The sequence below is a fragment of the Orcinus orca genome, chromosome 3 (genome assembly GCF_937001465.1).
Source record: "Orcinus orca chromosome 3, mOrcOrc1.1, whole genome shotgun sequence".
NCBI lineage: Eukaryota > Metazoa > Chordata > Mammalia > Artiodactyla > Delphinidae > Orcinus > Orcinus orca.
Genome location: NC_064561.1, coordinates 22385243 through 22405481, shown reverse-complemented (window position 1 = coordinate 22405481; position 20239 = coordinate 22385243). Strand labels below are relative to the sequence as shown.

The 20239-nt window shown below is 52.9% G+C and overlaps 2 protein-coding genes and 1 pseudogene across 3 annotated transcripts in view; all 3 read left to right on the top strand.

Moving 5' to 3' along the window:
- The window catches only part of LOC125963841 (UDP-N-acetylglucosamine--peptide N-acetylglucosaminyltransferase 110 kDa subunit-like), a 673346-nt gene that overhangs the window by 456976 nt on the left and 196131 nt on the right, over nt 1–20239 (top strand). The window lies entirely within an intron of this gene.
- The window catches only part of LOC125963856 (metabotropic glutamate receptor 7-like), a 205624-nt gene that overhangs the window by 64424 nt on the left and 120961 nt on the right, over nt 1–20239 (top strand). The gene's annotated exons all lie outside the window — the stretch shown is intronic.
- The window catches only part of LOC125963950 (ferritin light chain-like), a 40141-nt pseudogene continuing 39091 nt past the window's right edge, over nt 19190–20239 (top strand).

The following is a 20239-nucleotide window of genomic DNA, read 5'->3' as shown; positions in this document are numbered from 1 at the left end:
CTAGGAAGCCAGAAGGCATCCTTCAGTGGATAGCGGAGGTCAAGAGAGGTTAGAGTTAACACTTGAATTTGACAGTGGGAGAAGATGAAAGGTTCACACGGCAAGGAAAAGAGAAAAAGACTATTATACAGGTTAAAGAGCTAGACCTGGATATATTTGGAGTCACAAAATTTCTGAATTTTGATGTACCATACTTCCTGCCTCAGTTCCCACATCTTGGAAATGGGAATAATGATTAAACATGTTTCACAGTATTCATTTGGTAGAGATTAAATGAGGATTAAATAAGCATGGAAAGTGGCATAGGACAAATTTGATAAATTATTATGTATGAAAGTGTGTATAAATAAAATCAATTGCCATGACCCCTCTTCGTACCGAGTGATCACAGCACGCTTTAATTTTCTAGCTGAGTCTGGATATGGATTCGTAACTTTATTCAAACAGTGTATCAGGCACCAGTTAACCTTTGGATTGGCTGGAAATTTTTGCTCCTCTGCTCTAATACAATTTAATTTTAATTTTGGTTTTTAAGGTACATGGGTATAAGTAAGAAGAGTGTTAAAGAAATGTATTTCAGATTTTAAATTCAAAAATGTAGAAAAACTTTCTTTTACTATTTTTCATTTTACCTTTGGGTGCACTGATCAGCTACTTTTTCTTCTGCACCCAGGCAAAAGGGATTCTGAAGAAAACACTTTAAAATTTTGGTTTCATATATAAGATAGTGGGAGCCTCTGCCTGCTTGATTTACATTTGTGCTCACCTTCCAGTTTATGCGGGAGGGGGCATACGAGTAAAGGAAACTTTTATATGATTTCAAGTTATTTAATTCCTGATATTATATTTAGCCATGAGAGAGTGTTATGATTTGCCTACAACATCCATCCTTCCTTTTGTTGTACCTTACCTTGTTCAGAGAGGACTTGTGCCTGTTCTGCTCTGAATTTCTCAACCAGTTCAGCTGCTAAAATCACAGGTGAAGCTTAGTTTCTGCTGATTTAATCCACCCAATCGAGATAGAGTTTCTCATTTTATTCAGCAAATATTTACTCTGCCTTAAAAAGAGATTTTTTAAAAAATGCATGGTCTTATTTGCTAATGCTGCTGGGAATTAATTAAGTTTTAGGTTCACAGTAAAATTGAGCACAAGGTACAGAGATTTCCCACACATTCCTCTGGTGGGAATGTAATAAATTGGTACAGCCACTGTGGCAAACAGTACGGAGGTCCCTCAAAAGCTAAAAATAGAATTACCATATGATCCAGCAATCCCACTCCTGGGCATATATCCAGACAAAACTATAATTCAAAAAGATACATGCACCCCAATGTTCGCAGCATCATAGAGGCGTTATTTACGATTGCCAAGACGTGGAAACAACCTGAGTGTCCATCAACAGATCAATGGATAAAGAAGATTTTATGTATTTATATATATATATATATATAATTTAAATTTATATATTTGCATACATATATATATAAATACTACTCAGCCATAAAAAAGAATGAAATTAATTTTGCCATTTGCAGCAACATGGATGGACTTGGAGGGCATTATTCTAAGAGAAACAAGTCAGACAGAGAAAGGTAAATACTGTATGATATCGCTTATATGTGGAATCTAAGAAATAAAACAAACTGGTGAATATAACATAAAAGAAGCAGACTCACAGATATAGAGAACAAACTAGTAATTGCCAGTGGGGGAGGGGGGAAAGGCAATTTAAGAGTTGGAATTGGGAAGTGGGAAGTACAAACTATTGGGTGTAAAGTAGGCTCCAGGATGTATTATACAACAGGGGGAATATAGCCAATATTTTGTAATAAATGGAAAGTAGTCTTTAAAATTGTATAAAAATATTTTCTTTTTTAAAAAAGATACTTCTTAGCTGATAGAAGCTTTAGAAGTCTACAGAGGCAGATAATTTTAAAATTGCAGCATATAACTTCTGGAGCCTGGCTGACATTCTCATAGGAAGCCGCATGAAAATTACTTTCAAAGGCATTCATCACCTTAGCTTACAGGAGTCTGTTCCTTCAGTGTGTATTAGTCCATGGTGCATCCTTACTTTGACTTATCTGTGAGGTTCACCTCTCGCCCCCAGGAACAAAGCCTGCAGAGGGGCAACTTGTTTGGCTTGGGAGCCTGCCCAATATGAAAAGTTTGCAGGCAAAATCAGAAAGAACAGCTGCAGGAGGAGAGATGAGGGTTGCTGACAGCTAACGATTCGGAAAGCAATTTGCATGAGAGCCTTCTGCTTAACAGGAGGCAGCATGTGCTGGGCAATGGTTTACCATCCACTGCCAAGCTGGTTTCTACACCCTGAGTCCTCATTCCATCAAAACACGTGTCCTGAGGGAACGCCCAGCCACCAGCTTGCACTTACCTGACTTAGCATGACCTGCCATCTAGAATTTCAGAGAGCTTTTCATTTATTAACTCACATGAATCTACTTTATCCTGAGGCTCTGGATACTAGTCCCATGCAAACTGATTTAATAACAAACATTTAAGTGCAAATCCAAGGTCATCTAGATAATATTCTTTGACAGCTTATTGCATATGAGGCACTGCACTGTGCACTTTTTATACCATATCGGACTTCATAACAGACCTCTGAAGTGGGTGGTTAAGTTTCCTGCCAAGGGATCCATACACAAGAAACGATAATCAGAAAAGACCAAAGTATTACTTATTACTAGTGAGCTAGCCGCTGTTACTTCATTTTGGAATTCTAATTGAGGCTTTCCTTCTCTCTCTCTCTTGCCCCCAAATCACAGCTGACTAGGTCATGGGACAAGCTTAAGCTAACATGCCGTATTCTGTGAATCATAAGCTGAGCTACTGGGACAGAACCATGTGACACGTTTGTCCCTTTCAAATGTAATAATTCTACCCATTGCTCCATAGATGTTCTGGTTACTGACCAATAACATTAACAATTCCTCTTCCAAGAATAGGATGGAGGGGAAAGGCACTGGATCTCCTATGCCTCCCAAACATGTGAAGGCCAAAGCATGGTGGGAGGAGAAGCATATCTCTTTGTAATATGTTTTATTCCCTGTTTTATAGATGTGCATATGGAACATTAGAAAGGCTGAGTAACTTGTCCATGTGATGTAGCCCATGCTTTTAACTTTTTTATTATACCACTTACCCTTCTCACCTATCAATTTGCCTTTTATACTGATGTCCTGAGAAACAGACCACTGTATGGTATAGAAATGAACAACCATAAATAAGCTGGAAATGCATTTCTATTTACATTAACTAAGATAGTCACTTGTTTCTTTTAAGTGAGGTCCTCCGCCTTTTTAGGGACCTGAGTAAACTAACGATGTGCTTCCATTGATTAAACAAGAATTCTCCAATATTCCATAGAAGAATCATACATTTCTTTAAGCCCTGTGTATGCTTCTAGGGTTTAGATTCTAAATCAAATAGGTTTCTGTTTTTCATTTTAAAAAAACGAACACAGGATTTCACTTGTAAATTTATTAACTTTTTTTTTTCTGTCTAGCAACAAGCAGTGACTGTTGTTGGGTTGGTGGACATAGTAGAGATGGCCATTCAGAAAATCACAAATTTTAGGAACTCTAGCATTCATGTAGCTCAGAACTGTAAGAAGAGACCAGAGGAAGATCAACATGCTTTAAAGTATATTACAAATCAATATTGAAACAGAGCTTAACATATAATTCATCTGGAAAGAAGCTCAGCACGTGATTGCCAGTTATTTAATATTCTGGTCAAAGACAATGGAAGCACTATTAAAGTATGGCATTTTGACTGCCATTGGAAAGGTCAGGTTTCAAACAGCAGTGCACTAGTTGTGCTCAAAATGACTAAAGAATGATGAATAATTAAGTGAAGAGGAAATGGGAGACCTGCATTCTAATCTTGTTTTGGCCACTGATGGGAATCATGTGGACTTTAAGGCCATCACACAGTCATTTACCACCTTGGTTTTCTCACCTGTAAAATGAGGGAGTGACTATAGTTCTTTAATAATCCTTGATGATCTTTAGCGCTATGATTCTAGAAGCATCTTGATTTAATACAGTTTGAGGATTTATGTCTAAACTCTAGCAAGCAGAAAAATGTTCTTTTATTTCTAAAATGGACTTGACATTGCGTTAACAGAGCAAATGAAATCTTTTGAAGATTGTTCAAAGAATCACCAACTTAAAATTCATCTCCATTGTTGGTTTTTATTGTCTGTTTAACTCTTACTAGATCTATAATAGTTTTATTTATTTTCCTTTGCACCTGGACTGGCAGCCTCTGTGGTTGGAGAAACACATCACCACTTATTTTAGATACTTTGTTATCAGAGTCAACTCTGTAATCTTCGCTCTGCCTGTGAATTATTTATTTAATTTGATGTGTTTTTTCCTGGATTCATAGAATTTCCTTTTGTCATGATGCTTCTTTCCATTTATGGGACTGTAAATACAGCTGACTAAACCTCTCTAGTGGCCCATACATATCAGGTCTTTTGTGTGAAGGATGCTAGCTAATCTTCCCGTTCATAGGCTGACTACATTTTTATTCATTTGCTTTTTTTCTACTCACCCCTGACAGTAGTATCTGTGGAATAAATAAAATAAGGATACCTACTACTTATTTAACTCGGATCAGAAAACTTGACCTTTTCCTAATTTTTTACATTTGCTAGCTTTGTGGCAATATGCACCCCTATTTTTCTCTGAATCTCAGTTCACCCTCTACATGGGAATAATTATGCCTACCATACAACGTGGTGATCATAAAAGAAATTCTACCCATCTACTACCATATTGGGGAAAAATATTTGGATTGACTTTGACCAGACTTGGAGGCACATGTTTGCAGTGGCCTGTTTGAAAATACTGACTACATGGGGTACAGTGGGATACTCTGAAGGCACCTTACAGAGGTAGATAATATCTCTCCCAGGGCATCAACGCTAAAAGTGAGAAGCATTTTGATTTCTCATCAAGAAAGAAATGTTCTGTGATGTTAATGGTTCTTAACTTTTGGTGATTCATTAAAATCTCCTGGGGAGCTCTTGATAATCTTAAAGCCCAGCCTGTAATTTATACCAATTAAATATGAATTTCTGGGGGTTGGACTGAGGCATTGGTATATTTTAAGGTTTGCAGAATGTAATGGTTAATATTTAAGTGTCAATTCAGCTATATCCTGAGATACACAGATATTTTGCTAAACATTATTTCTGGGTGGGTCTGTTCCCAGATGAGATTAGCATTTGAATTGGTAGATGGAGTAAAGCAGATTTCCCTCCCCAGTGTAGGTGGGCCTCATCCAATCTCTTGAGGGCCCCAAAAGAATAAAAAGTCAGAGGAAAGGAGAATTTGCTCTCTCTGCCTGAGTGTTTGATCTGATCCCCTGCCCTCTGACTGTGGCTTACGTCAGTTCTGAAAACTACACCCCTGGATTTCCTAGCTTCCAGCTTATATTTCATATACAATATATTTAATATTTAATATGTTTAATATCAATTACATATGTTAAAGCAATTACATATATTACATTATATTTATTATATGTCTCCTATTGGTTCTGTTTCTCTGGAGTACCCTGACTACTATGGTGCTTCCAATACACTGTAAATATTGAGAACTACTATATATGTTAAAACACTATGGCTAAGTTCTTACAAAAGTGGATGCTCTGACAGTGTAGTTCTGCTTCTTAAATGGGCAACTCAATGAGAATAAGTAGCAATGTAAATTATTTTTTTCATTTTAAATGGTGGCCAGTCATATATATATATATATAAACACTTTGGGAGGCTATAAGACACTAATTAAAAGAACTTATAGGATATAAGCACTAAAACCACATCGACTCGCCACTCAGTAGAAGGAATTCTAGGCCCAATATATAGAAACCTCCATACCTGAATCATTGGAAAAGATGTAGAAAAGACACTAAAACTATTGAAATTTTCAGAGATCCCTTGTGACCCTTTTGGAGGTCATGATATCAGGACTAACTGTCTCCTGAGTCTTGTTTTGTAATACAGAGAGGGACCCACAGTTACATAGTAAATTGACACCTGAGACTTGTTTTTTTTTTCAGCTAGAAGTGGAAAGGAGAAATATCTTTCACTGAAGCAGAGAGTAGAGGTATAAGTGGGGAAGACAAGGTAAAGAAAGAGAAAAGAAAAGAATCCATTTAGAGAAGACTTGCTCTTGGGGGAAGCCCTGGACGTATAGTCATTTATATATCCTATTTCAGGATACATTGCATGCTTTACTGTAAGCATTTAATGATTTGTCTTCCACATACTTTGTTTCATTAAAGAGATTCACTTCTGCTGGCATTTTGTTTCATGGGATCCCAGGCCCTTAGCATAGTCGCTTAGTAAAGTATTTGTGGAATGAATCAGTCAATATGTCCTCAAACTCAGTACCCTTCTCAAATCAGTTACCTGCTTTATACCATAACTGAGATGATATTATCATAGTGTTAGGACTCAAAGGGAAATACGATCTCGATTTTAGGGTGAGCGTCGAAGCTGCCGAGCGCCCGCGTCGCTGCCGCGGCCGGAAGACAGACGCCCCCCAAAGCCCCTCGCCTGGCTCGGACCAACGGAGCCGGCAGCCCAGCACTCCGGTGAGTGGCGCCTCCTCCCCAGCCCTAGACCCCCTCTGGGGACCGGCCGGCCGGGCTCTTTTGTGCAGCGCACCGGGGGTGCTCTGCGCCCCCTCCGCGCGCCCGGGTCCGGTCCGCCGGACCCCGTGGCTGCGGTGCCCGCGGTGCGATCGGTCTTTGTTTCCCCCGGGGCCCGCGGCTCGGCTGGGCTCGGCTCGAAGCCTGGCAGGCAGCGCCGGGAAGGGGGAGGGGGAGGTGGACGAGAAGGGGGCGCGGGGAGGGGGGGTTCCCGGGTTTCCTGGCCGCCCCGCGGCTCCCCCGGCTCGGGGGCGAGGTGCGCGCCCAGCGCTGCCGTGCGCCCCCTCCTCCTTCCCCCTCCCTCCGTCTTTGGATTTAAAACTGCAATTTGCTCTCCAGCTTGCTGAGTGTGTGGCGGGGGTGGGTGAAGTGGGGGGACCGTGGGACCGGAGAACAAGGCTGGATTTTAGGAACGGCCCTGGGAAAGGGGGAGACTGCGGAGGGAGGAGCCCCTCCCCTTCAACCCCCAAATCCCAAGGTTCTGCTGGTGCTCTGGGAGTTGAGAGGCGGGGACCTAATGACCCGGAGCGGGTGTGGGGCGGAGGAGGGATTTGGGGGCAGCCAGGGCCGTAGGGGTTGGGCCGCGTGCCCGGTTACCTGGTGAACAAAGTCGGCTCACTTTTGCATAAATAAATAAATAATCGCCTATCAATGCGTTTCCTCTGAGGCTCTGATTGAATCGGCCCCCTCTTCCCCAGGGGGTGGGGTGCTGAGTGACAGCTGTCAGCCCCCTGGGCCGGTAGCTGGGGGTGAATTGCAGAATCCCTCTGCTTTCTGGCTAAGGGCACATTCCCCTGCTGGGTCCTGGTCCCCAGGCAGAGCCAGAGGGGCAGAGGGCTGGCTCTGAGTCTAGGAAATAACCTTGTTTCCTGTTCTACAGGAAAAGGGACAGCAACCCAGAGTTTGGGGGCTGGGGATGAAGACTGATGGGAGCTGGAGGGGTTCCCCAGCAGCCTGACCCCCCAGCCTCCTGCCAGGCGAAGGGGCCAGCTGAGGGAGGAAGGATGTGGGCCTTGCTGGCCGGAGGCGGGAGCTGGGGCCGTCCCTGAGACGGGCAGCGGGCACTGAGAGGGAGGAGGGAGAGAGAGAGAAGCGGAGGCGGGAATTCTCTACCGCAGACCCTGGGGGCCAGGGCCAGATGTGGAGGGGTGGGGAGTCCCCCCTCCCTCCTAGCTTGGGGGCCCTGGGGCTGGGCGGGGCTGAGCCTGGTGCCCTCCGTTCTGCACCAGTGCCTGACTGGCAGGGCCAGCTGAATTTGGGCCCAGGCGTCACCCTGGGAGGTAGGGCCAGGCTGCACCAGCCTGGCCCCTGAGCACAAGGAGGGACCCTTGGGGGGCCTGTGCCTGTCTGGCTGGGCAGGCGTTTCCCGCCGGACCAGTTGGTGTCAGGCGGGACTTGGCCCCAGTTCCCTGGGCAGAGCTCAGGGTGTGAGGACAAGTTTGCCTCCGGGTCAGGGTGGCCACATTTCGTCCGCTGCTGCCGCCGGCGGGGCGGGGGCATGCGCCCGGGCCTGGTCAGAGTCCTGCCAGGAGCATTTGGGGTGTTTCTATTGTTGGCTTGTTCCTGTTCCGTGTGGTCCGGTGTGTGTAGCTGTGTGAGCTGGGGCTGTAGGTGACAGATTACCAGTTGGTCCGTCCCCCACCCACACACAGCCCCCACCCCTGCCGCCTGGAGGGGCAGGCTGGGTTGTGGTGGTGAGCTGCAGGGGGACCCCCCAGGTGGCATGTGCCTGCAGCTTGCCATCTCCCTCCTTTGAGCAGATGTATATTTTTATAGTAATGGAAAATCAAACTGGATAGTAAGTTGAATTCATTTTTTTCTTCTGCTGTGTCAATAGTTGGAATAACCTCTAGAGACTAGTGAACTTCTTGCCCCAGAGCTCCTACCCTCCAGAGGTTGCAAAGATCAGTGAGGGCATGAGCTTTGGGGGACCAGTTCAAACCAGTGACTCTTGTCCCTCTTGGTCTGGCATTGGGGCAGGTGCCCAGGTGGGCGGGCATTGCCCCCTCCCCAGGCATTCCCCCCACGCCCCACCCCACCCCAGGTGTAGTCTGTCCTCTCAGCCACCTCCTTGGTCAGTGCCTAAGCTGTGCCCAAGCCCTCAGGGACCTTCTCCTGGTGGGCTCTCTCCCCCTGCCTGGGCTCCCGGCCCACGTGTTGATATTTATTTTCTGTAGTAAAATCCATTTTTAATGCCGTTACTTTTGAAATAATATAGAGAGAAACAAATGTGATGTGTTTAAGTTGCCCTCTGTGAGTTTTTAATGTGATCTATGGCTGAGGTAGTGATGGAAGGAGCTGTTCGGCTTGCAGGAATTTGGTGTCATAAAGAAAAAGAGCTTGCTGTTTATTATGGTTGCTGGGCTGGGGGGTCTGGAACAGGGTCGTGGGGGCAGGGAGCCCCAGCACCCCCAGGTGCTGTGGATGGACAGGGTTGCTTCTCGGTTTGAAGGTGCGTGGGTTCCAGGATTGTTTTGCATTGCTCCCCAGCCCTTGATGGGGCCTTTGGTGAGGGGGCTTGGGAGCTGGGGGGCTTTGTCCCCTCCCATTCCACCTGGTTAGATTGGGGCAGGGAGGCTTATGGAACCCCCTGCTGAGCTAAGTGGAGGTGTACTGTAGGGAGGATGGATTTGGATTCTACAGGAGATTAAGAGACAGAGACGCGGGATCTTTACCTGCTTGGTGTGGCTGTGCTGGAGGCTTGGAGGGCAAACTGTCCCTGGCAGAAGACCTTTTTTTTAGGGGGTGGCTGATCTGGACCGGCAGAGCCCCAGAGGGACATGCTTGTTCTCAATCAGCCTGGAGCGCTGGCTCGAGCCACTACCTCCTCTTGCCTCTGTTCCCCATTGGACCGGGGCTTCCTCCAGGCAAACCTGATCCCCCTCACTTCCCCTCTTCTCTGCTCTGCCCCACCCCAAGTCAACTTCTTTTTTTTTGGTTTGTGGAATACAGAGCTCTGTGCCTCAGGCCAGCCACCCAAGACCACAGGGTGCCATGCCTTCATACCAGATGCCCAGGCACTTCTGGTGTGATTAGTGAGGTCAAGCAGACTCACCATTATGGGATAGAGCCCAGCTCTGCCTCTGGGTCCCCTGGGTCTCTTGGGACAGAGCCGGGGAGGGGGAAGCCAGGATGGGGTGGAGCTGGGAACTGAAGGGGGGGAGCAACGGTAACATTGTTGCTAATGTCAGCAGATGAGCCCCACAGGGAGAGAGCTGGGGGAGGTGGGGAGGAAAGAGACCCAGAGAGCCCGACATGAAGTGGAAAGAGGAAAAGATGGTGACAGAAGCCAGTGATGAGGGGGTGAGAGAGAAAACGGTCAAGGAGAAGAGCCAGGATCACAGCCCCTGGAGATGGCATCCAGGGGACCAAGAAGGCCTAGGCATGTGCCACTCCCCACCCCACAGCCCTGTGGGGCGGGCACTGAGAGGGGTCACTTGACTAATGCTCCTGCCCCAGGGCAGTGTCTCCCCACTCCCCAAATGTCTGGGAACAGAGCCGACCTCTTCTTTGGACCTGGGGGCGGAGCCTGAGGCAGGTACAGCACCCCACAGGTTGTGGGCGCTCTGTCAGGAGGCACCGGGCTTTTAAAAGCGGGGAACATTAGGACTGTTAGAGACACCAGGGGTGTCATCCGGTTGGATCCCCCCCACCTTGTTTGCCAGGAGGAAATCCAGTCTAGAGGGGCCCCCTCCCCTTGCTTGCCTGGGACCTAGGCTCTTTCCGTCCACCTCTGTATAGTTAGAGAGCTGGAACAGCTGCGGGGGGACTCCTGGGTGCGGAGGGGGCCAGAGCCTGGGGAGAGGAGCAGGCGGGCACCCTTGTGGCCAGAGCCCCCCCAGGGGAGGGGGAGGCGCCGCTGCCAGGAGAGAGGGAGGGAGGGGAGAGAAGAGGGGAAACAGTGAGTTAGGCTTCCAAGAGCTGAGGATGAGAGAGCCAGAGCTGGGAGGGAGAGGGCAGGGAGGGCTGCTCAGAAGTGAGGAGAGGGAGGGGGCCCAGCCAGGGGCAAGGAGAGCTCTAGAGGGAGGGAGCCAGCCCCTGGCCCTGGCCCAGCGGTAGGGCTATGCAGGGCTGTGCAGCCAACATGGACTTTGCCCGTGGCAGGTCAGGAAGGAGCCAGATTCTGCCCCTGCGGCGTCCTTTTCATTCCCTATTCCTCATTTATGATCCCACCCCAGGGTCTCAGGAAGAATGACTGACTGTGTCATCCCATCCCTTCCTCAGTTTCCCCATCTGTTGTGGGATTTGGACTGTGAGCTCTTCTTAGAGAGGGAGGAACAGAGCCTCCTGGGAAGTGTTGGGGGGTACTTCCTCCAGCTGCTGGCTTTGTGCCAGGGGCCCTGCTGGAGGCTGCCACCAGTCAGTGTAGGGTGCAGGTCTCCGCGGTAGGGCTTCTCTCGAGCCCTCAGAGTTGCTGGGCCAGGGAGTGGCGGTGGTGAGCCACGAGTGCTGGGGTGCAGTGTGTGTGTGTGTGTGGTGCCGGGCTGGCAATGGTAGGGGGACTGCCTGGGGCCTCTCAGGATGGCCAGGGCGTAGACAGGGCCACGAACTCCAGATGTCCAGAGCCAACCTCCATTTGGGGAGGGAGGAGACACCCTTGTGATCCACCCCCCTCCGCCTTATCCCTGTGGGTCAGAGGCTCTGGGGCAGCTGGGGGGTAGGAATGGTCCCTGTGGGAGCTGGTGAGAACTGCCTATGGGGCCCCTCGTGTCTGGAGCTGGGACCAGCACTGGAGGGATCCCCAGGGACTTCCTGGGAGGGAGGAGGGAAGGAGCCCCCCTCCCACCCATCTGACAGGAAGCTATGGCTTCGTCCAAGGCCTGGCATCCCCCAGCCCTTCCCTCCTGGATCCCCAGCATCTCTTCCATTGGTGAGGGGATGAGGGAGGTGGGCACTGAAGCTTCCTCTCCTACAGGGCCTGGCTTTGGGGGGAACGGTGAAGTGAAGGCAAAGTGAGGCCCCCTGCCTCCCCCTACGCGCGCACACACAGACTGAGCTGCAGTGAGGCCCTGCTTTCTCCTCTCTCTGCTCTGGGGTCCTTGGCTTGGGAGCCCAGGGGAGGGGCCACTTCTGCAGCTGGCTGGCCCCGAACTCCCAGCTCAGCCAGCTGCTATTGAAGCTTCCAGAAGCTGCAGCTCTGCACCCCCTCCCCGCCCCCTGAGCCAGGAGAGGCCTTTGCTGACCTGGGGGAGGGTGTCTTGGTGAGCGAGTGGGCACCCTTAGAAGGACTAGCACAGACAACCAGACAGATGGGTGGCGGAGCAGATGGACAGAGACACCCACGCACAGGCAGACGGAGAGAGACAGACAGATGGACCAGGACTGGGAGAGACAGGAGTTAGAAAAATGGAAGGGCCTGGGGAGAGAGTAACAGACAGGCAGAGACAGAGACTTGGAGACAGGGAGATCCAAGGGGGGAGACAAGGTGACTGAGATGGGAGAAGGAGAGATATGGGGGAGAGAGGGAGGGGCAGGAAGAGACAAAGAAAGGGGGAAACCCAGACCGAGAGAAAGAGAGAGGAGAGACTGAAGGCTACAAACCACAGACAAGGATTTGATGAGAATCTGGAAGGTGTTTTCTCCTGCTTCCCTCCCCAAACCCCCAGGCCAGCCAAGTCTCCATTCCTTCCACCCCCGGCTCAGTTTCCAGCTGCTAAAGAGGTCAGGGAGAAAGAGAGAGAGGAAGACACACACACACACACACACACACACACACACACACACACACACACACACACACACACACACACACACACACACACACACACACACACACACACACACACACACACACACACACACTCCCCACAGATCCCAGAGACCCCTTTCCCCTGATCTCTTTGTAGGGGGAGGGAGTTGCGGAGGGTGCCTCTCCTAGCCCTGACCCCTACTCACAAATGTACATACCCCTTGTCTCAGAAAATATCCCAGAATACTTCCCACTCACTCCCCACTCACACTCACTGTGTGTCTCCTTGTGTAAGTGCACCCCCCCATACTCACGCCTGTCCACAGGGGCCTGGCCTCACACACACTCACAAATACACATTTTGTGGCATACATGTCTCTGCTCTCACACTCATCTTGAATCTCACAAACATAACCGGTGAACCTGTCCCTATGCTTTCTTACCCATACAGGCAGTGACACACAGGCCTCATCGTGGCTTCTCAGAACATGTTGATACACACACATACACAGTCACACTCTCACACAACAGTGGCAGACACCCCAGAGCAGAGAGAGGACTCTTTCTCTCTGGAGGGGAAGATCAGGGTTCCCAGGGAGCCATGGTGTCATGGTGGGGGGGTATGCCCCCCACTCTGACCTAGCTGGCAGGGCAGGGAGGCAGGAGACACTTTCAGCGGGTGGCAGCCTTCCTGCAGGGCCTGGCCTGGACACAGAGAAACTGGCTGGTGTGAAAGAGCTGAGAGCTGGTGAGAGTGTGTATGCACGTGTACAAACATGTGCGCGTATGTACAGGTATAAGGGATGGTGAGTGTCTGTTACAATGTGTATGAGAGAGACTGAGTTCATATGAGGTGGGATATGGGGGTGACAGGGAGATCCACTCCCCAAGGTGTGTGGAGGGTGTGGGTGTGGGTGTGACAGCTACTTGTCGGGTATGTCTGTGTGGAGGCATGTATATGTGACAGGTGCATGTGGCTGTACCTGGCTTTGCAGTGTGCGGGTGTGTGTCATGGCGTACACATGTGAAGGACTGGGACTCTGGGGCTGAGGGGCATGTGTACCAGGGTGCAGTGTTCTGCAGATGTGAAGGTGTGGGGGATGTTTGCGTGTGGGTGTAGTGTAGGCAGGGTGCATGGATGAGGGGGTAGCTGTGTGAGGCTGTGAGCTCGTAGCCTGGGTTGGAGGGCTGTTTTCCAAGGCAAGGATGCTGCTTGAACAGAGGCCACCGGCATGAACACATGCGAAGGGGCTCCAAGGCACACAGTTGGGCGCTGACCCGCACAGACGTACAAGGACAGACATACCCGCCCCTGTCCTCCCTCTTGGTCTCTCCTGGCGTCAGTGGTTTTCAAAGGAGCCTCCACAAGGACTGTTTGCTGTGCAGTTCCCCCCACCCCCCAGCCCGTGCCTCTTCAAACACAGGGATGCCCCCCAGGCAGCTTTGTGGAGGCTCCTGCCTCGACCATCTGAAGGCAGATGGGTGGGCTGGGATCTGCTGTCGCCCCCCCAGGGAGCGAGGAGGCGGCACTGCTCCTTCGGCCTGGGCACAGGAAGAGACAGATGGACTGCCTGTCTCGACACCCGGACGTGGGGTCTGGGGGTAGGCGGGCACCACCGGCAGAGGGGCTCTAGCGGGCAGCCCCCAGGTGGGCCCGAGCAAAGGCCAGGACTCTGCCCTTCACCTCCTCAGAGGGGCACCCGCCCTCACCCCGCAGCCCCATCACCTGTCTGGGCACAGGGGCCCAACTCCAGCCCCTTGTACCTCCTAAATACACAACCACTTCCCCACTCACAGCTCCAGCACCCCCAAACACACAACCACCACATGCCTACCCACCCAAACACATATTACAGCCCTAGTACTTAACCAAAACCCAGATGTTTATGACCCCCAATATACCCCCAGACACCCCAACACACACACAAGGCTTCTACCACATCCTGAAACAGATCAACTCTTCCTCCAATCCCAGCACCTCCCCAGATACACCCAGGACCCTACTGTAGCCCTAATACCTTCCACACACTCAGGTTCTCAGAGTCCCAGCACCTAACCAGACACCCAGAGACTCTCCCGACGGCCCCTGCGTTTCCCTCCGCTGCAGCTCATCACGTCCCCAGACACATTGATACAGCCCCCTACACCTTTCCAAACTCTCCCTGCGACTTACACGTACACACACCGCCTCAACACCCACGCAGAGGAGGACACCCCTGTAGCCACACCATTTACCTCAAACACAGACACGGTGCATCTTTGAACAGTAATGTCCCCTCAGCTTCTCGTACCTTCCAGGCCGTGCACGTGCATGCGCATCCCGCATACGCACACACACCCCCCAGGTCCCAGCACCTCCGCAAACAAGCAGTCCTCTGTGTGTTCCCCAGCAAGCTGCAGCTCCAGTACTTTCCTCAGCCATCCAAGGGCCCAGGGACAGCCCCACCCCTCTCCAAACACCAGTCCCACACTCATACACAAACACACAGGGCCCCAGCCCAGTCACCCCTCAGAGCAGCTCCGCCCTGCGCCCACACCTCACCCTGCAGCCGCACTCCCACCATCACACGTTCCAGCACAGCCTCCCTCCTCAGCGCTCTCCATCACCGCTCCACCACCCCACCTTGTCCTCCCCAGCCTCCCTCCCCCAAACTCCCCCCAGATAGCCTCAGCCTTGCAGACACACTGGCCCACTCTTCCGTGCTCTCTCTCATTCTCGGCTGCCTGGTCCTCCCCCACTTCCCAGAGCCTCCTCTGCCTGGGGAGGCATCTCCACCCCCCCTTATTGCCCCAGGCCTTTCATTCCTGGACAGTGAGGCTGTACATCTGGTTCAAAGCTGCCCCACCCAAGACCCTGTGCTCTGGGCACCCTGGCCTGAGCTTTGGGGGTTTGGGGCCTCTTTGGGGGCTCTTGGCACCTGGTCATCCTGGTGTGGCAGCCAAGAACTCTGAGTACCCAGCCATGCCCTGACTCTGTCGTGTATGGGTGGGTGGGTGGGGTCTGGGCAGAGGGATTTACCCCCAGCCTGCACTTTCGCAGGTGCTTGCCAAATCCCCCTCTTCTTGGGCTCACCTGAGGGGGACATTGGGCCTGGAGCTTCAGGAAAAAAGATGGAGAAGGTGCTGGCTTGATATGCTTCCCCTCCCACCCCACCCCACCCCCAGATCCGGGCTTGGGGCTTGGTCTCCCTGGGAGTCAGTTCCAACAGTGAAGGTTACTTTACTAGATGCATGATTTTAAATGGAATCTCCACCATCTGTTCCACCCCCTAATTACAGATGCACAGAATCCGCCTCAGAGGGCAGCATGAGGGGAGTGATTTAGAGGCTGAGCTGCTTCTGCCTGCATTAGGGCTGGGGAGACTGGGGGGGGCCTCTGGGTATTGCTCACAGCCCCTCAATCCCATCTCTTTCCCAGGGGCCCCTCGTGCCTCTTCTCTTGTTGGGGGAAAGGCTCCTAGAAAGGTGCCCCGACCCCCTAGAGCTGAAAGAGGAAGCAACTGCAATGCTGAGGGAGGGGTCCCTGAGAGATCGCCTGTGTCCCAGGCCCCAAGTCTGGGGAGGCAGGCTCCATTAGAGCCTTAAAAAATTCAGTGGATCGATCTCTTGCCTGCTTCTTGTGCCCTGGGGAGCCACAGGCGCTGGCCTGGCCCAGGTGTCTGCCCACCCCAGGGGTAGCAAGGATTAGTGAGGTTAGGGAGGGGGCGGTTAGAGCAGAGGTGGGGACATCCAGGTTTTGGCAGCAGAGGATGTGGCCAGGCACGCCAGGACCCACCAGGTGTGTTTGCACGTATGTGCCGGTCCTCCTTGGCGCAGCTGGCAGGCCCGACCCCAGCTTGAGCCTTGCCCTGTGGGGCTGGACGGGCACCAGGGGCCGGAGGGGATGGGCCAGGGCCTGGGCCTCAGAGGGTTCCGAGGGACACCCCGAGGATGGGTCTACCTTTGCCTGTGGCTCCGGGGACCTGGGGCCCCGGCCAGCTCGCTGGTGGTGGTGGCGGCCGCGGGCACGCTGCGGTAGAAGCTGGAGCATTCACTGTGGGGAGAAAGGGAGAGAGGCCGGGCTACAGGAATTTTAAAGATTGCTGCAGGCAGGAGGGTCTCTGGAACCTTGTGGAGCGGGCAGTCATGCAGAAGTAATCCTATCGCTGCCTGCCTGGAGGAGAGGAGAGGAGAGGGGGCTGGGAGGGGAAGGATGGCGCAGCCGCCCCTTTCCCACCTCAGCCCCTGCCCCAGCCAGCTGTGGAGGGAGCCCGGGACCCCAGGGGGCTCCCCCGGGGAGGCACCACCCTTCCACCGCTGCCTGTGCCCCCTGGAGGGGCGGCACCGCAGCTGTTGCTCGGCTAGGAGCTCTGGGTTTTATAAATAATGCAGCTTGGAGGTGGGGGCCCACTCAGCCTTGGGTCACCCACTGTGGCATCATCTCCAGCTGGCAGTCCTGTGGCAGAGCCCCTCTGCCTTCCAGCCTGCTCCTCCTCTTTTGCTATGTGAGTTTGGGCCAGAGGCCCAGCCTGTGTGAGCTGGGCCAGGGCAAAGGAGTGTGGAAGAACCCAGAACCCCCTGTCCTTTTGTACCCCGCCCCCACCAGCCTTCACAGGTTAACTGGCCACTGGCTCAGCAAATCCAGGCTGGGAAGGGATGACCCGCTGTACAGGGGCCTCCCCAGTTCCAGCCCCTCCATTTTGCAGATGGAGTAACCAAGTCCAGAGAGGGCAGGGATGGCCAAGGCCAGCCAGCTGATGAGCAGCTCCTTCCTGTCCCATTCTGCTGTCAGTCAAGGCTCTTCTCAGCCTCAGCTCAGCTAAGAGCAGGGCCTGGAGGGCGGGGGCGGATGTTTGGGAAAGTGGTTGCGGCTGAGACGTTGCCATGGCGATGCTGCAGGATGCTGAGCTGAAGTGGGGGTCTTACAGGGTCTCTGGGGCCCCCAGCTCCACACCCCTGTGGTCTTCTCCTCCCCATCTCCTGTCCCTCACCCAGAGGCCTGTCAGGCAGCTCCGGTGACAGGCTGGGTGGGTGACAGGTGGTGCAGGTGATGGGCTGGGTGGGTGACGAGCTGGGTGGGTGACAGGTGGTGCAGGTGATGGGCTGGGTGGGTGACGAGCTGGGTGGGTGACAGGTGGTGCGGGTGCGAGGCAGGCAGGTGACAAGCTGGGTGGTGACGGGCCCTGCTGATGACAGGCAGGGGGTGTGGTTGGCGGGGATGCTGTCTCCTGGCTGGTGGCCTGTCGCAGCCCCCGACCCTCACGCGTGTGCACATGCACAGACTCTGGGCTCAGAGCTTGGGGCTAAGATACTAATGAGGCTTATTACGTGTGGGGGGGCAGGTGCCCAGGCTCACTAATGAGAGGCCTTTAACGAAGAGGGGAGACAGCTGGGGGGCTTTGAGGAATTTGGCTGGCCCTCCTGGTCTGGAGGATGAGCCAGGTCGGGGCCCCACCTACCCTTCCCCCCGGCCACTTGGCTTTGTGTTAATACTACCCACAGTCATGATAGTTACCATTGTCCAAGCGTTTGCTACACTGGCCGAGCCCTTTACATGCGTTTTCTTATTTCAACTCAGCAGTCGTAGGAGGGAGGCACTATTGCCCATTTTATGGATGAGGAATCTGAGGCTGAGAAGGCAAGGGACTTCACGTAACAAGTTTCTGTTGCAGCTGACATTTTAATCTTAAGTCTTTCTGTCCCCAGAGCCCGTGCTCTTAACCATCCCACCAGTAACACTCAGGTCTTGGCGCAGACCCCGACCTTCTCTCAGGGCCTCAGTTTCACTCTTCTGGAAAATGGATGTGCGGTGGAGGAGTGAGCACCATACGTTCTTCAGCTCTGACTTGGGTGGCTTCAGGGGCTCCTCCAGTTAACTGCCAAAGCCTCACCCCATCTGGCCCAGATTCTAGGTGACACCCCTGGACCGGAGAGAGGGCAGGGCTTAGCACTGAGGGAGCGGAGCTGAAGGGGGGATGCCTGGGGTATCCAGACCACTTCCTGCATTGTGTGGTGGGGAGGCTGAGGCCTGGAGAGGAGCAGCAAGGGCCCAAGGCCACACACCCTGTAAGCTGTAGGGCCCCGTGGGATCCCAGGTCTCCTGGCCTGTTGGAAGGGCGGGGCTGGGAGTGGTGCCAGAGCTGGGAGGTCACCTCCTCCTGGACCCCACCCACCAGCCTAGCTTCTGCCCTGGAGGTTGTGAGCCCCTACATCCTGGGAGGGGGCAGGGGGCTGTTGGCCACCTCTTTAGGGCCATGCCCCTTCCCCATCAGTCTGGGCCCGTAGTGTCAGTTGATCTCCTCCCTTTGGGACCCATTGGGGTGGAAACTCCCTGGCAACAGCTGATGGATGGGTTAAGGCCTTGACATTGGCCTGGGGCCACAGCATGACCCTGGAGGGACCAGGCTAGGGCTGGGGGGCTTGGAGGGGAATTTAAGGGAGAAGAATTAGGGTCATAAATCTTGGAGCGTCTGGGTTCTCTTCTCCTCGACCTTAATCTCTTACCAAACCTGCTCTCCGGCTGCTCATCCAAGTCTGAGGGTTGAGGGGGGTCCACCTGCCCATTCCCCTCTCCCTCCAACTGATGCCTCCCCACCCCCCGAAATTGCACCCCCTATGGGGAAGAACAAGTTGCAGCCACTGCCGCTGGACAGAATTAAGAACTTGTGTGTCTAGACTACTGGATTTGGCCTCTGATTCATAACGGTAGGCAGGGCAGAGAGCTTCACTGCCTCAGTGTCCCCAGCCTTGGGTTTGAAATCCTCTCCTGGTGCCTGACTGCTCAGTCAGGAAGGAGTGCTAAGACCAAGAGGGATTTCACAGCTGCGGGACACATGGCCCTGTCCTCAGAAGCCCCATTCTGCGATAAGCAGCACAGTCCTGGCCTTGAGAGCCCTCAAACCCAGAGGTGAGGTCTTGAACTCAGGCTGGGTGTGCGCTGAGGCTCAGGTAGGGAGTGGGTGGTGCTGGGTGGCTGGTCTGTTTTCTGAAGCAAAGGCCGAGGCTGGGGAGAGGCCAGAAGAAGGGTGGAGGTTTGCCTGGGGGCCTGAGGAGCCGTCTGTGGTTGGGGGTGGGAGCCTGGAAGGGTCTGGCTTTCCCATAGTCCCGGGCAGCTGTAGCCTGAAGTTCTGGGGCCCTCCTAGCTCCCCAGGGAACCCGCTGCTGCCCGGCCCTGGGGACCCAGGTGTCCTGGCGGGTGAGGGCGGGTCTCCAGCAGGCGCCCTGCCAAGCCTCGCAGCCTGCTCACCAGGAATCTTGCTGCTGAGAGATGGAAGATCCAGGTCGGGCCTGCAGCTCATCTCTCCCCTCCGGGAGGAGGAGGGGCCCAAAGATTCCTTCCTGCACCCGCCCTCCCATCTGGGGCAGGGCCCTCCTCAGCAGTGGGTGGGGCTGGGGGGCCCAGGACAGGCCTCTAAGGCTCCGTCACATGTCCTGGAGCCTAGCCCAGCCAGCAGTGGGCACCGGGGCACTCGGGAGGCAGAATGAGCCTGGTGTGGCAGAGGAGAGGTGGGGGTAGGGTGCTGAGGCCACAGGGGGCCCTGCATAGGGGCCTAAGCCTGGCCCTGGCCCCCACTGGCTCCCCCAGGGCGGAGGGTGAAGAGTTGGTTCTCTTCCATTATGGGAGCGTGATTTTATTCCACGTGTCACGGAGTCTGAGATTAACTTGCTCACCAGTCTGTGACAAACCCCTCACACCCAACACACACATACACACAGGCAGAGACACACGGAGATCCTTGGTCTCACAAAGGCACCTTCCACAGACACACATAAGCATTTCCATGCTACAACGCATGGCAGACTCTCACATGCAGATGCACAAGCACACACCGAGATACAGTGTGTAAAGATACACCGAGATCTAGATCCACAGTCTCCAAAGC